This window comes from Galeopterus variegatus, unplaced genomic scaffold (genome assembly GCF_000696425.1).
Source record: "Galeopterus variegatus unplaced genomic scaffold, G_variegatus-3.0.2 Scaffold444, whole genome shotgun sequence".
NCBI classification, from domain to species: Eukaryota; Metazoa; Chordata; class Mammalia; order Dermoptera; family Cynocephalidae; genus Galeopterus; species Galeopterus variegatus.
In genome coordinates this window covers 367,611-380,583 of record NW_007726555.1, presented here as the reverse complement: position 1 = coordinate 380,583, position 12,973 = coordinate 367,611, and the positions used below count along the sequence as shown (strand labels likewise).

The 12,973-nt window shown below is 36.5% G+C and overlaps 1 non-coding gene across 1 annotated transcript; it reads right to left on the bottom strand.

Moving 5' to 3' along the window:
- Nucleotides 1-1,693: 1,693 nt before the first annotated feature.
- TRNAI-GAU lies at nucleotides 1,694-1,768 on the bottom strand. The gene has a single exon. It is a non-coding gene; the product is annotated as a tRNA-Ile (tRNA).
- Between the last annotated feature and the right edge of the window lie 11,205 nt (nucleotides 1,769-12,973).

Below are 12,973 nucleotides of genomic sequence, written 5' to 3'. Positions count from 1 at the left end.
TTTTTTCCTTATTTCATTATGAAATAACTTGTTCATTATGAAATAACTTATTTCCTTATGATATAACTGAGTCATTTTGTATCTCAGTGAGTTTCCTTAAGATTGTTGCTGGGAATTCCTGTTGAGTCCTTTCCAGGGTTATCTGTTCTGTAGAGTCTTGTATTTGAAAATTACAATATTCTTTTGGTGGTGTCTTATTTTCTTGGGTTTTCATCTTTCTAGTATCTCTATCTTGATGTCTGGTCATCTGGTAGATCAATTGCTTCTTCTATTACTCTGGAGTGGGCTTTGAGGAGACAGATGTCATCTTCTTTTTCTGGTCTCCACTGGTGACTCTCCTTCTGTCAATGCAGTTGATTATCTGGTGGGCTGCCTGAATGGTGGCTGTGGCTACTGCTGTGGCATTGAGCCACTTCTGCATCAGCCATGGCTATGGTGATGGTTGTAGTGGGCCAGCCACGTGATAGTGGTGTTTTTGGCATGCTCTCTTGCCTGCTTCCAGGTGGTGGAAGGCTGCCCTCAGCTCCTGCCTAGGCCCCTTGGCATGCTCTCTGTGCCTGCTTCTGGGAGGGAGAGCCTGTCCTCAACTCCTGCCTTAGCCTCTGGAAATGCTCTCTTGCCTGCTTCTGGGCAGAGGGTGGTCTGCCCTTGGCTCCTGCCTAGGCTCCCAGGCATACTTTCTTCTTTTTTTCACTTTTATAAGTTGATCTTTATCTTGTAATTGTGCTGAATTCTTTATTAGTTCATGGCATTTTTATTATTTTGAGTGTTTAGTTTTTAATTTTTTAATAAAGTCTTTTTATTGTGGTGATATACATATAACATAAAATTTATCATCTTGCCAATTTTAAGTGTGCAGTTCAGGGGTATTAGGTAAATTCATATGGTTATGAAACCATCACCACTATCGATCTCTAGAACTCCTTTTATCTTGCAAAACTGAAACTCCATAGCAACCAAATAATAACTCCTCATTTCTCCTTTCCCTAAATTCCTGGCAACCACCATTCTACTTTCTGTCTTTATGAATTAGACTACTCTAGGTAACTCATACAGTATTTATCATTTTGTGATTGGCTTATTTCACTTAACATAATGTCTTCAAGGTTCATCCATGTTGTAGCATGTGTCAGAATTTCTTTCCTTTTTAAGGCTGTAATATTCCATTACATGTATATACCATATTTTCTTTGTTCTTTTGTCAACAAACACTTAGGTTGCTTCCAGATTTTAGTTATTGTGAATGATGCTGCTGTGAATGTAGACATAGAAATATCTCTTCAGGATCCTGCTTTCAATTATTTTGGATATATATCCAGAAGTGGAATTGCTGAATCATAAGGTAACTTTATTTTAAAATTTTTGAGGAACTGCCATACTATTTTCCACAGTGGCTGCACCATTTTACATTTACACCAATAGTGCACAGGGTTCCAATTTCTTCACTTGTCCTTCCTTCAATACTTGTTTTCTGCTTTTTTTTTTGATAGTAGCCATCCTAATGGGTATGGGGTGGTATATCATTGTACTCTTGATTTACATTTCCCTAATAATTAGTGATGTTCAGCATCTTTTCAAGTGTTTATTCACCATTTATATATCTTCTTTGGAGAAATGTCTATTCAAGTCCTTTGCCCATTTTTTTTTAAGTTAAAAAAAGTGAGTTTTTTTTTTTGTTGTTGTTGTTGTTGGCTGGCTAGTACAGGGATTCGAACCATTGACCTTGGTGTTATCAGCATCATGCTCTAACCAACTGAGCTAACCAGCCAGCCTCTTTTGCCCATTTTTGAATGAAGTTGTTTATTTGTTGTTGAATTTTAGCAGTTTTCCATATATTCTGGATATTAACCCTTTAATCACACATTTATTACCTTGCTCTGTCAGCTGAGAGGGTCTAGAAATAAATATTTTCTCCCATTCTGTGGGTTGCCTTTTTCCTCTGTTGATAGTGACTTTTGATGCACAAAACTTTTTAATTTTCATGAAGTTGAATTCATCTATTTTTCTTTAGTTGAGTGTGCCTTTTGTGTTCATACTTTATTCAGATTTCCTCAGCTTCACCCTGTCATTCTTTTTCCAATCAGGGAATTCATCCAAGATTTAGTTTTCATTTCTCCTTAGGCTCCTATTGGTTGTGACAGTTTCTTAGACTTTCTTTGTTTTCGATGACCTTGGCAGTTTTGAGGATTAATGGTCAAGTACTTTGTAGAATGTCTCTCAATTGAGATTTGTCTGTTTTCCTGTGTTTAGACTGGACAATGTGTTTGTGAGAAGAAGAGCACAGAGGTAAAGTGCCATTCTCATCACATGATATCAAGGGTACCTACTATCAATATGATGTTAATGTTGATGTTAACCTTGATCACCTGGATTTGAAGGAGTGTTGGTCAAGTTTATCCACTGTAAAGTTACTCTTTTTTTCTCCCTTTCTATACCACACTCTTTGGAAAAAACTCATTATGCACAGCCCATACTTAAAGAGTGAAGAGTTATGCTCTGCTTCCTTAAGGGTGGAGCATCAACATAAATGATTTGGATTTCTTCTGCCCAGATACTTGTCTATCCTCCCCTATTTATTTATTACATTATTTACTTATATCAGTCTGGATTCAGGGATATTTATACTTTGGGTTATAATCTCATACTACTTTATTTATTTTGTTACTAAAATTGTTCTAATTTGGCCTTATAGTTGGTTCCTATACCTCTTTGACATGTCCATCATTATAGGTTTTAAAAAATATTTATTTATTTATTTATTTATTTATTTATTTATTTTAGCACTTTCTAATTTACTACTGCTACAAGGTACTCCAGGCTTATCTTGTATATTTTCTGCCTCATTCCTAGAATTAACCATTTCTCCAAGGACCTCTGGCTCCTTTTATTGGACAATAGTATTAGAAATCAAGATTTGGGCGGTAGGTGTTCTCATTGTTAATGGGTGTCTCACTAATGGGTGTCTTGTTGCTAATTGCTTCTAAACCCTCTCAGCTGACAGAGTAAGGTAATACATGTGTGTATACTAACCCACGTATATACACATATCTAAAATATTTCTACATGTAACCATCTGTATCTATATTAAGCTAAACATGAGTTCATATAGATATCTACAACTATAATCCACTACCACATGGGTCAATGCAGAATTCTCCCCTCACTTATCTGTAACCTCTCACTTTAACAGTGAGAAACTTTGCTCCCACCATCTGCAATCTTTTGCCTTGCCTTATAAACTGTAAAATCAGTTTGTGTATTATCTAAAAAATAGCTTGCTGAGATTTTATTTGGGATTGCTTTAAATCTATTTTTATTTGTATGAAATTGCACGAAATACTTTATTTAGATCTTTGATTTTTAAATCAGTGTTTATAGTTTTCCACATATAGGTCTTGTATATATGTTGTTAGATTCATGCTAAAGTATTTCAATTTGTAGAGTACTATTGTAAATTGTATATTTTTAAAGTGTCATTGTTCATTGCTAACATATAGAAAAATAATTGACTTTTTTCTTACATAACCCACAATATTCTTTAGTCATCTTCCTCATTTCTTGAACAAGTGTTTATCTACCACCTCCTCTTTTTATGTCACAAGTCAATAGTTGGTCTGTATTACAGCAAATTAGGTTATTATTGTTGTGGATATTTTTTAATGATTTTTATTTTATTTTTTTATTTTTATTGAAACATAATTGATTGTACATATCTGTGGGGTACAGTGTTGAATATCAGTATCTGTGTTCAATATATGATACTCAAGTCAGGATAATTGCTATATCCCTTTACCAATTTCTCGCTAACCCCTTCATCTCCCTCTTTCCCTCCTTTCATGGTCCCAGTTCCATTCTCTCCTTTGCAATTGACTTTTATATTAACCTTTTTTATTAACCTGTGTCCTGCTAGTTTGTTGTACTCTCTTATTGGTTTCAGGAGGTTTGTTTGGGTCAATTTTGGGGGTTTTCTGTATAGACAAACACATCATCTGTGAATAGGGAGTTTTATTTCTTCCGTTCCAATCTATATGCCTTTTGTTTCCTTTTCATGTCTTATTGCACTAACTAGGACTTCAAGTACAATGTTGAATAGTAGTGTTGAGAGGAGACATTTTGGGCTTGTTTCTGAGTTTAGAGAGAAGGTATCTATTTTCTCACCATTAAGTGGGATGTTAGCTGTAGGTTTTTAATATAGATATTCTTTATTAAATTGAGAAAGTTTTCCTGTGTTCTTAATTTGCTGAAAGTTTTTATCATGAATAGCTGTGGGATTTTGTCAAATGATTTTCTGCATCAATTAATATGATCATATGACTTCTCTTCTTTAATCTGTTGATGTAGTGAGTTACTCTGATTGATTTTTACATGTTGAATAAGCCTTGCATGTGTAGAATAAATCCCACTTGGTTGTGGTGCATAATTTTTTTTGTACATATTGTTGAATTCAATTTGGTAATATATTTTTAAGGATTTTTGCATCTGTGTTTATGAGAGATATTAGTCTGCTGTTTTTCTTATAATGGCCGTATCTGGTTTTGATAGTAGGGTAATGCTTACCACATAGAATGAGTTAGGAAGTATTCCTTTTGCTTCTTTTTTTTTGTAAAAGATTGTGAGAATTATTTTTTCCTTAGATGTTTGATAAAATTCATCAGTGAAATCATCTGGGCCAGATATTTTCTTTTTTAGAAGGTTATTGATTTTTAATTATCAATTAAATATATTTAATACATAGAGAGCTATTCAGGATATCTGTTTTCCCTTGTATGGATTTTGGTCATTTATGTCTTTGTAGGAATTGGTTCATTTTATCTAAGTCACCAAATTTGTGAGCATAGAGTTATTTATAGTATTCTTTTAGTATTCTTTTAATGTTCATGGGATCATTAGTGATGGCTCTTCTTTCATTTTTGATATTGGTAATTTGTGTCTTCTCTCTCACTTTCTTTTTTATTCCTTGGTCAGCCTGGGTAGGGTTTATTTATTTCATTGATCTTTTCAAAGAACCGACTTCAAGTTTCATTAATATTCTCCATTGTTTCCTTGCTTTCGATTTCAATTTTAGTAATCTCTGCCTCAATTTTAGTAATTTCTTTTCTTCTCCTGCTTTACACTTATACGTTCTTTCTACAGTTTCCTATGGTAGAAACTTAGGTTACTGATTTTAAGTCTTTTTTCACTTTTTGCATATGCATTTAATGCTATAAATTTCTCTCTAAGCACTACTTTGATTGCATCCCATAAATTTTGGTAAGTTGTAGTTTCATTTCCATTTAGTTACAAATAATTTTAAATTTCTCTAGAGACTTCCTTTCCCTAAGTGCGATTTTAAAGTGTGGTGTTTAATTTTCAAATGTTTGGGAATTTCCCAGTTATATTTCTTTGATCTATTTGTAAGCTAATTCCATTGTGGTCTGAGGACATATTTTGTATGGTTTCTCTTTTTAAAAATCTGGTAAGTTGTATTTTATGGCCCAGTATGAGGTTTATTTTGATAAATGTTTCATGTGAGCTTGAGAAGAATGTGTATTCTGCCATGGTTGGATGGAGTGATTTGTAAATGTCAGATCAAGTTGATTGATTGTGCTGTTCAGGTCAACTATATCTTTATTGATTTTCTGCTTGCTTGATCTATCAATTACTGAGAGGGGCATGTTGAACTCTCGAACTATAATTGTACATTTATCTACTTCTTTCTATTCTATTCGTTTTCATCTCATGTATTTGGCATTTTGCTTCTAAGTAACACACATGTAGGATTGTTATGTATTCTTGAAGAATTAATTTCTTTTCTATTGTGTAATGCTGCTCTTTGTATCTAAGCTTACTTGTTTTGAAGTCTGCTTTGTCTGACATTAATATAGTTACTCCAGTTTTCTTTTGATTATTTTTCCCCCATTCCTTTGCTTTTAATCTTCCAGTGTCTTATATTTAAAGTGGGTTTATTGTATACTATGTGTAGTTAGGTCTTGTTTTTCTATTCACTGTGACAGTCTCTGTCTTTTAATTGATGTATTTAGACTGTGCACATTTGAAGTGATTATTGATATCACTTTATATATTTGGGTTAATATCAACCATGTTTATAACTATTTTACATTAGTTGCCAGAGGCTTCTTTTTCTTCTTTCTCTGGTTTTAATTGAGCATTTTATATGATTCCATTTATCTCCTCTCTTATTGTATACAGAGTAGTTCTTAAAAAAATTTTTTAGTGGTTTCCCCAAATTTTACAACCTGCATTTAAAACTAATCTAAATCCACCTTCTAATAACATTTTGCTTCACATGCAATGCAGGTCCCTTGTAACGGAGTATTTCAACTTCTGCTTGTTTTCCTTCTGTGACATTACTAAAATTCACTTCACTTATACATATACATAATCACTGAACACATTGTTACCATTATTACTTTAAACAGTTATTTTCAGATCAATTAAAAAATAAAAATAAAAAATTTTATTATACATTTTTTCTGATGCTCTTTATTTATTTATTTTATTTATTTTTATTTATTTTTTGTGTGTGTGTGACCGGTAAGGGGATTGCGACCCTAGGCTTGGTGTCGCCCACACTGCGCTCAGTCAGTAAGCGCCCCGGCCATCCCTATATAGGATCCGAACCCGCAGCCTCAGTGCTCCCAGTGCCCCACTCACCTGAGTGAGCCACGGGGTTGGCCCTGATGCTCTTTATTTATATAAGAGTATTTATATTTATTTACATGCTACTTTTCTTCTGCTTGAAGAAAATATTTTAGCATTTATAGATGCACTATTTTTCTTTTGGTATTTATTCTACTTTGTGTTCTATGAGCATCCTAGATATGTGGTTTGGTGTCTGTCATTAATTTTGGAGAGTTCTTAGCTATTATTACTTTAAATATTTCTCCTGTTCTGTTGTCTCTTTGTTCTTTTTCTGTAATCCAATTCTGTTGTATTTTCCACTAATTTGGTCTTGAGTTCTCTCCCTCAAGCTCTGCCCTGATGGTAGTTCAAGGTTTTGGTCATGAAAGTTTAAATGTGCCTTTCATGGTATACTTCCATATCCTGGCTGATGGCTGAATGCCTAAATGTCTGACCCATGACCAGGTGTCCCTCTCATAGGAAACTTGTTTGTACTGACCCATACCCTTGTGTCTCTTATCCGATCTGTGTCCAGTTTATTCCTACCAAGATAGCCACTCTCTAGAAGAGCCCTGACTAGGAAAGGAGTTGGATTCAGGTGTGTTGGTCAGGTGAGACACAAAGAAGGCAACTCAACAAAACATGAAATTAGAGAAGCAGTTTATTACTTACAGACAGACGAGGGCAGCACACCTCTCAGGGGGAATGGGAAAGGGAGAACTACCTGACGCCTGCATGCTAAACCAGCTGGTGGGAACAAGAGAAGGGGAACTGTAGGCCAAAGCCTATACTGGGGTCCAGGGTAATACCCAATCAGGTTTCCCATGGGAGTTCTAATTGGTGGGTTTAAAGCAAGAAGGCACAAGTTCCAGGAGGTCACACTGTGACTGAGGTGATCATTGTAGTATATCTGCATAGTCCATGCAGGGTGTGAGGGTCAATGGGGTGAGCAAAGTAAGTTGTATCCAGCTGTCCTGTAGGGAGGTGATCACCAGGAGTTGGTTGTATAAGGCGATATCTGGATTGACCACATTGAGGAACTGGGAGATGGGGGAGAACAGAAAACTTTATAAAGGGTGACTAACTCCTGCTTCTGGATTGAGTAAGTCCAATTTATATTGAAAATGGATGCCTAGGCAACACAAAATTATAGAAATTCATTGTAAATTCCTTTAAAAATTGTTCCAGTATTCTTAGATGTTCTCTCTCTCTCTTTTTTTTCCATTCATTTTTCTCTTTGCATTTCAGTTTGTGTAGTTTCTATTGACTATATTCAAGTTCACTAATTTCTTTTCTTGGCTATGCCCAGTTTACTAATGGCTTCATAAAAGGCATTGTTCATTTCTGTTACTGTGATTTTTATTTCTAGCATTTATTTTTGACGTTTTTTTGAGAGCTTTCATCTTTCTGCTTACACTACTGTTCTTGCATGCTATCTACTTTTCCCATTAGAATGTGTAACATATCAAACATAGATATTTTAAATTCCCTTTCTGCTAATCCCCAAATCTGTGCCATATCTGTCTGGTTCTAATAGTTGCTTTATTTCTTCAGACTGTGTTTTTTTTTTTTTCCTTTTGTCATGCCTTGTAACATTTTGTCGGAAGCTTGACATGTGACGTGTAGAAACCAAAGTAAATAGGCCTCTAGTTTAAGGATTTATGTTCATCTGGATAGGAATTGGACTTTGTTTGATGTTTGTTGTAGCCCTAGGTACCAGAGGCTTCAAATTCCTCTAGTGTCCTAGATTTTGTCTCCTTTCTTGACTTTTGGCTTCCCTAAGTATTTCTCCTTAGAAAGAGTCTATTTCTTGCAGTTCATTCATCTGTAACCCACTATTATTATACTGGAACCCTGTTGGTATGGTGGTAAGGTGTGGTTGTGGGAGATCGTCCTATAACACTCCAATAAAATCTCAGTCTTTTAGTGATCCTGTGTCTTTGGGTTGTGACCTTGACAAGCATTTCTTCTTGTATAGCTCCCCTCCCCCCCAAGATGATTCCAGAAGGCTGGAGGGGACTGGAGTGACAGGGATGTCCTCCCCAGAGCTTTTGGACAAACTTCTCAAAAAGTATTTCTCCCTGAAGAGTAGGCCTTTTGTTAAATGGAGAGGGCTCTGGATGTATTTCCCAAAGATTTCTCTCTCCCTTCTCTTGCTGGAGACACAGGGGGATCTTTCTCAATCTTTACCTTGAGAACCGTGTGCAGCTCCATGTGGGCCTAGGAGTTTCTCACTCTCAAGCTAGTTTACACTCAGACTCCAGCAACTCATCAGAATTACCATTTAAGTGTTCCTACCAGCTTGTGGCACCAGTGGCTTCCACTCCAGATAAATAGATCTTGGATGTGAATCTCTGGATTTGTCTGTCTCTCTAGATTTTTGGATGGCAATTTGTCCTGTAAACTCAGTTCTCTGATTGGTTCAAGAAGTCATTGATTTTCCGTTTGTTCAGGTTTTTCTTACTATAAGAATAGGACTGATGACTTCTAAGCTCTTTTCATGTTGGAGCTAAAACCTGAAGTTTGGTATCTTTAATTAATACATCTTTCCTCCCCTTCTATTGTTTTTAATCTTTCTACAGCCTCTTGATCTTAGTATGCCTCTTATAAATGTATTACTGGATCTTGTCCTTTTTAGTTCAAACTTAAGTCTTTCTTTTTTTTTTTTCCTTTTTGTCTTTTTTACTGACCGGTAACAGGATCACAACCCTCGGTGTCGCGCCCGTACCGGGGACCGGCAATGGGATCGCAACCCTCGGTGTTGCGCCCGCACCGCGCTCAGCCAGTGAGCATGAACCGGTCTCCACATGGGATCCGAACCCTCGGCGGGAGTGCTGCCGCACTCCCAAGAGGCACACTCTCCAGTGCGCCACCGGGCCAGCCCTTAAGTCTTTCTTTTGATCTGTGGATTTAAATAATTTATGTTTATTGTAGCTCCTGTTAAAATATGTTCTTTCATGTTTTATTGAATTTTTCATTTGCTTCTTTTCCTACCTTCTATCTATTGCAATTTCTTCTGACTTTAAATTATATTTTTATTTTTATTGTTCTGGAGGTTATGCCAAATCTTTTAGAGATCATTTCTTTTTTCTTTTTTTTTTTTGTCTTTTTCTGTGTCCGGCAATGGATCGCAACCCTCAGTGTTGCCCCCGTACCGGACCGGGGACTGGCAACGGGATTGCAATCCTCGGTGTTGCTCCCGCGCCTCGCTCAGCCAGTGAGCGGGAACCGGTCTGTATGTGGGATCCGAACCCTCGGGCGGGAGCGCCGCCGCACTTCCCAAGCGGCGCACTATCCAGTGCGCCACCGGGCCGGCCCCTAGAGATCATTTCTAAATTTATTTTTCTTATTTATTTCTAAGTTTCTGTATCCTATTATTTTTAAGTTTCTTCCTGAACTAATGAATACTCTCACACACTTTCAACCACTTCTAGTTTATCATTACAATCTTTCTACCGTCTATCCCCTCCATACTGATTGTTGGTATCTCTTCGGGGTTAAGTTCAGGCTTGAAAACCACATGGTGGTTGCCATTTTATCAGGTACTTTGCTCTAACTACAATTTCTTCCCCTTGTATCGCTTGATAGTGGCAGCAGTGAGGCACTTTATATATTTGGAGTAAGAATCATAATTTCTGTACAGGAAGTAACCTTGGAGATTATTTAGTATGATAGTTTGTATTCAATGATAAAGAATCATTCTTTGTGGCTCTCCATGCAGGTTACTCCCACTATGTCCATGATATGGAAAAGGAATACAGTCATTACAAAGCTTAGCTGCTCTACAGAATATACTCAGTATCACTCCCATCGCCAAATGAGTCTCCAGAAAATTTTAGACAAAAAGCAAGTATCACTTCAGTGTAATAAGTGGCACCTGATTAAGTCTAATTCCATGTTTTTCAGTGAAATAAACATAGAACTAGGTATAATATAGGTCCAGGTCATGTAGGGTGTTAGAAGCAGGGACAAGGCTACATCCCGGGTTTTGGTGCTTGTTCTAGTGCCTGGGCCCTGGAATCATATTAGCCCCTAGTTAGATTCTATTTTGTGTGGGAGCATTTGAGGAAATGGATACATTTGAGTACATGAGAATTCCATATTACAATACAATGCTGTGTTAGAAGGAGAAAGTAATGTTCATTATAAGTCTTTCCTTTCAGTTGTTTAAAGCCTTCTGAAATAATCTCTTTTAGATTTGAATTATCCATGCTTGAAAAATGCATGGTCAAAGCCCAGAGGTAATTTTATTTTGAAAAATTTGGGCAGACTCTTTCGGATATATCAAATTAGTGAAAAGTTAAAGAAGAAAAGAATTAGTGAAAAACTCACAGACGTCTTAGCTTTCATTTAACCCTAAGTTTGCTGAATCGGTTTTAACTCAAATTTGTTTAAATAAATTCTTCACTTTATTGGAAAAATTATAAAATAGCTGAATAATTAAAAAATTTTTGGCCCATTAAATTTTAATTTTTTAATTGAGAGTACCAGTAAGCATCACGGCCCTTATTTTTATCGTTTCAGGTAGCACCATTTTAAAAAAATTTAAAACCATCACAAGTATATACAATAACACAACCATACACACGAAGAATTCCACTTCAATGGAAAGTTCAAATTGATATTTAGGTGGATCATTTGAACACTGTAAAGTCAGGAATTTCCAAATTTAAGGCTCTTTATGAAATAAGACACAAATTCAATATTTTTTGCTATTTTCTTTTTCTTGCTGAATATTTAGTTAGGAATTTTTATTTGGATTGACGGGAATAGAGAACCACTCTAATGAACCTAGCACTCTAACAACCTTGAGTTGGCCAAGGGCTTAATGGAAAGATACAGGTGGTCTGGAACTAGAGGGGGAAATCCATTGAGAAGGAAAGGTTCTGAACTGCTCTTTCTTGGTCTCACTCATGGAGTCTTAGCTTCTCTCTGGGTATCTGTTTTGGCTTCTTTCTTTCTTCTAGAAGATTTCTTCTGTTTATTTAAAGCTTCTGCTCCCTTCTGACTACAACATGTACAAGATCATTGTACATTGTGTCTCTGACCTCTCTATATATCATGACTATTCATCTGCAGCTTATCCATATGTAACAAAAAACACCCACCCACAGGTTGCAATGATGCCCACCTTGATGCACCTGGATTCAGGTAGGTTCCAGTGATCATGTGGTATAAGCTATGGCTACGTTGGCTTCAAAGGCTGATGGAGGGTACAGAGTTCCTTATGTCTCTAGTATAAATATGTACTTCATATGCTTACATAGTTAACTAGGGATGACATGTGGATATATACACATTACTAATTTTCAATGGTATTCATTGTGAATCTCTTAGCTGGATATATTACAATGTTTTTATGTAATCCAGACACGTTCCCCAGATCTCAATGTATAGAGTTGCTACGTATCACCACTACACCTAAGGAGTTTCCATTTAAATATTAATAGGGGAGGAGTGGGGAGAATTCATGATTAAAAAAGAAAAACAACAGAACAAGGAACTCGAATTGTCAAATGCTTGTTCTGTTTGATTAATGTATGTATACAAAGGTAGAATATTTGAATGATCTTTTGAAGCCAGGGGTTCCTCCATTGACTATTATTAGCAGATTTTCCTTGCAATTTCTTCCTTCTAGGTAATTATTTTCAGTTTCCTACATTTGAATCCCTAGGAAGAAGCAGGCTGAACATTGAGCTTGTCCTGGGGCCAGTTGTGACCTTTCACTGGAACTCATGGACACTGTTATCCCAAACAGGCTGTAGGAAATGAATGAAGAGGGAAAAAAGGTCCTGCCCCTGACATTCTGTGCCTTCAAGGTCACAGAGCTGTAGGGGAAGTAGGGCAGGTAGAAAGATACAGCAAGAGGCCAAGCTCCTTCTGGAGTAGGGGGTCCTAGTGATGGAGCAGGGTGGGTTGAGGTCCCAAACCATCAAGACCCAGTCTTCCTGCTTCAGAGATCCAGTAGTCTGCCCGATTACCCAAGTGGTTCATGTGAAAACCATAATACTATCGTTTGAAAATTTTCCATCGAAGTGCTAATTTTGTGTTTATGTGAATGCATCTGGTATTTGTAAATCTTCTGCAGCGAAGGCTCTGGGCTGAACACATTTCTACAGGAGGAAGATTTGCTGTGGTGTAATGGAAAAAATGCTGGAATCAAAGCATCAGAATCTGGATTTGTCTTGATGAGCTGTTTGACCTTGGGCCTTTATGGGACTGGGCTCTTCATCTGAAAAACACAGGTGTATTTGGTTTTTTTCTTTAAACAGTGGAACACTCACCTTACTTTTCCTTCAAATGAAATTATAAACAGAAACTTAATACATAGAAGATTTAAAGCTGAGTTGGA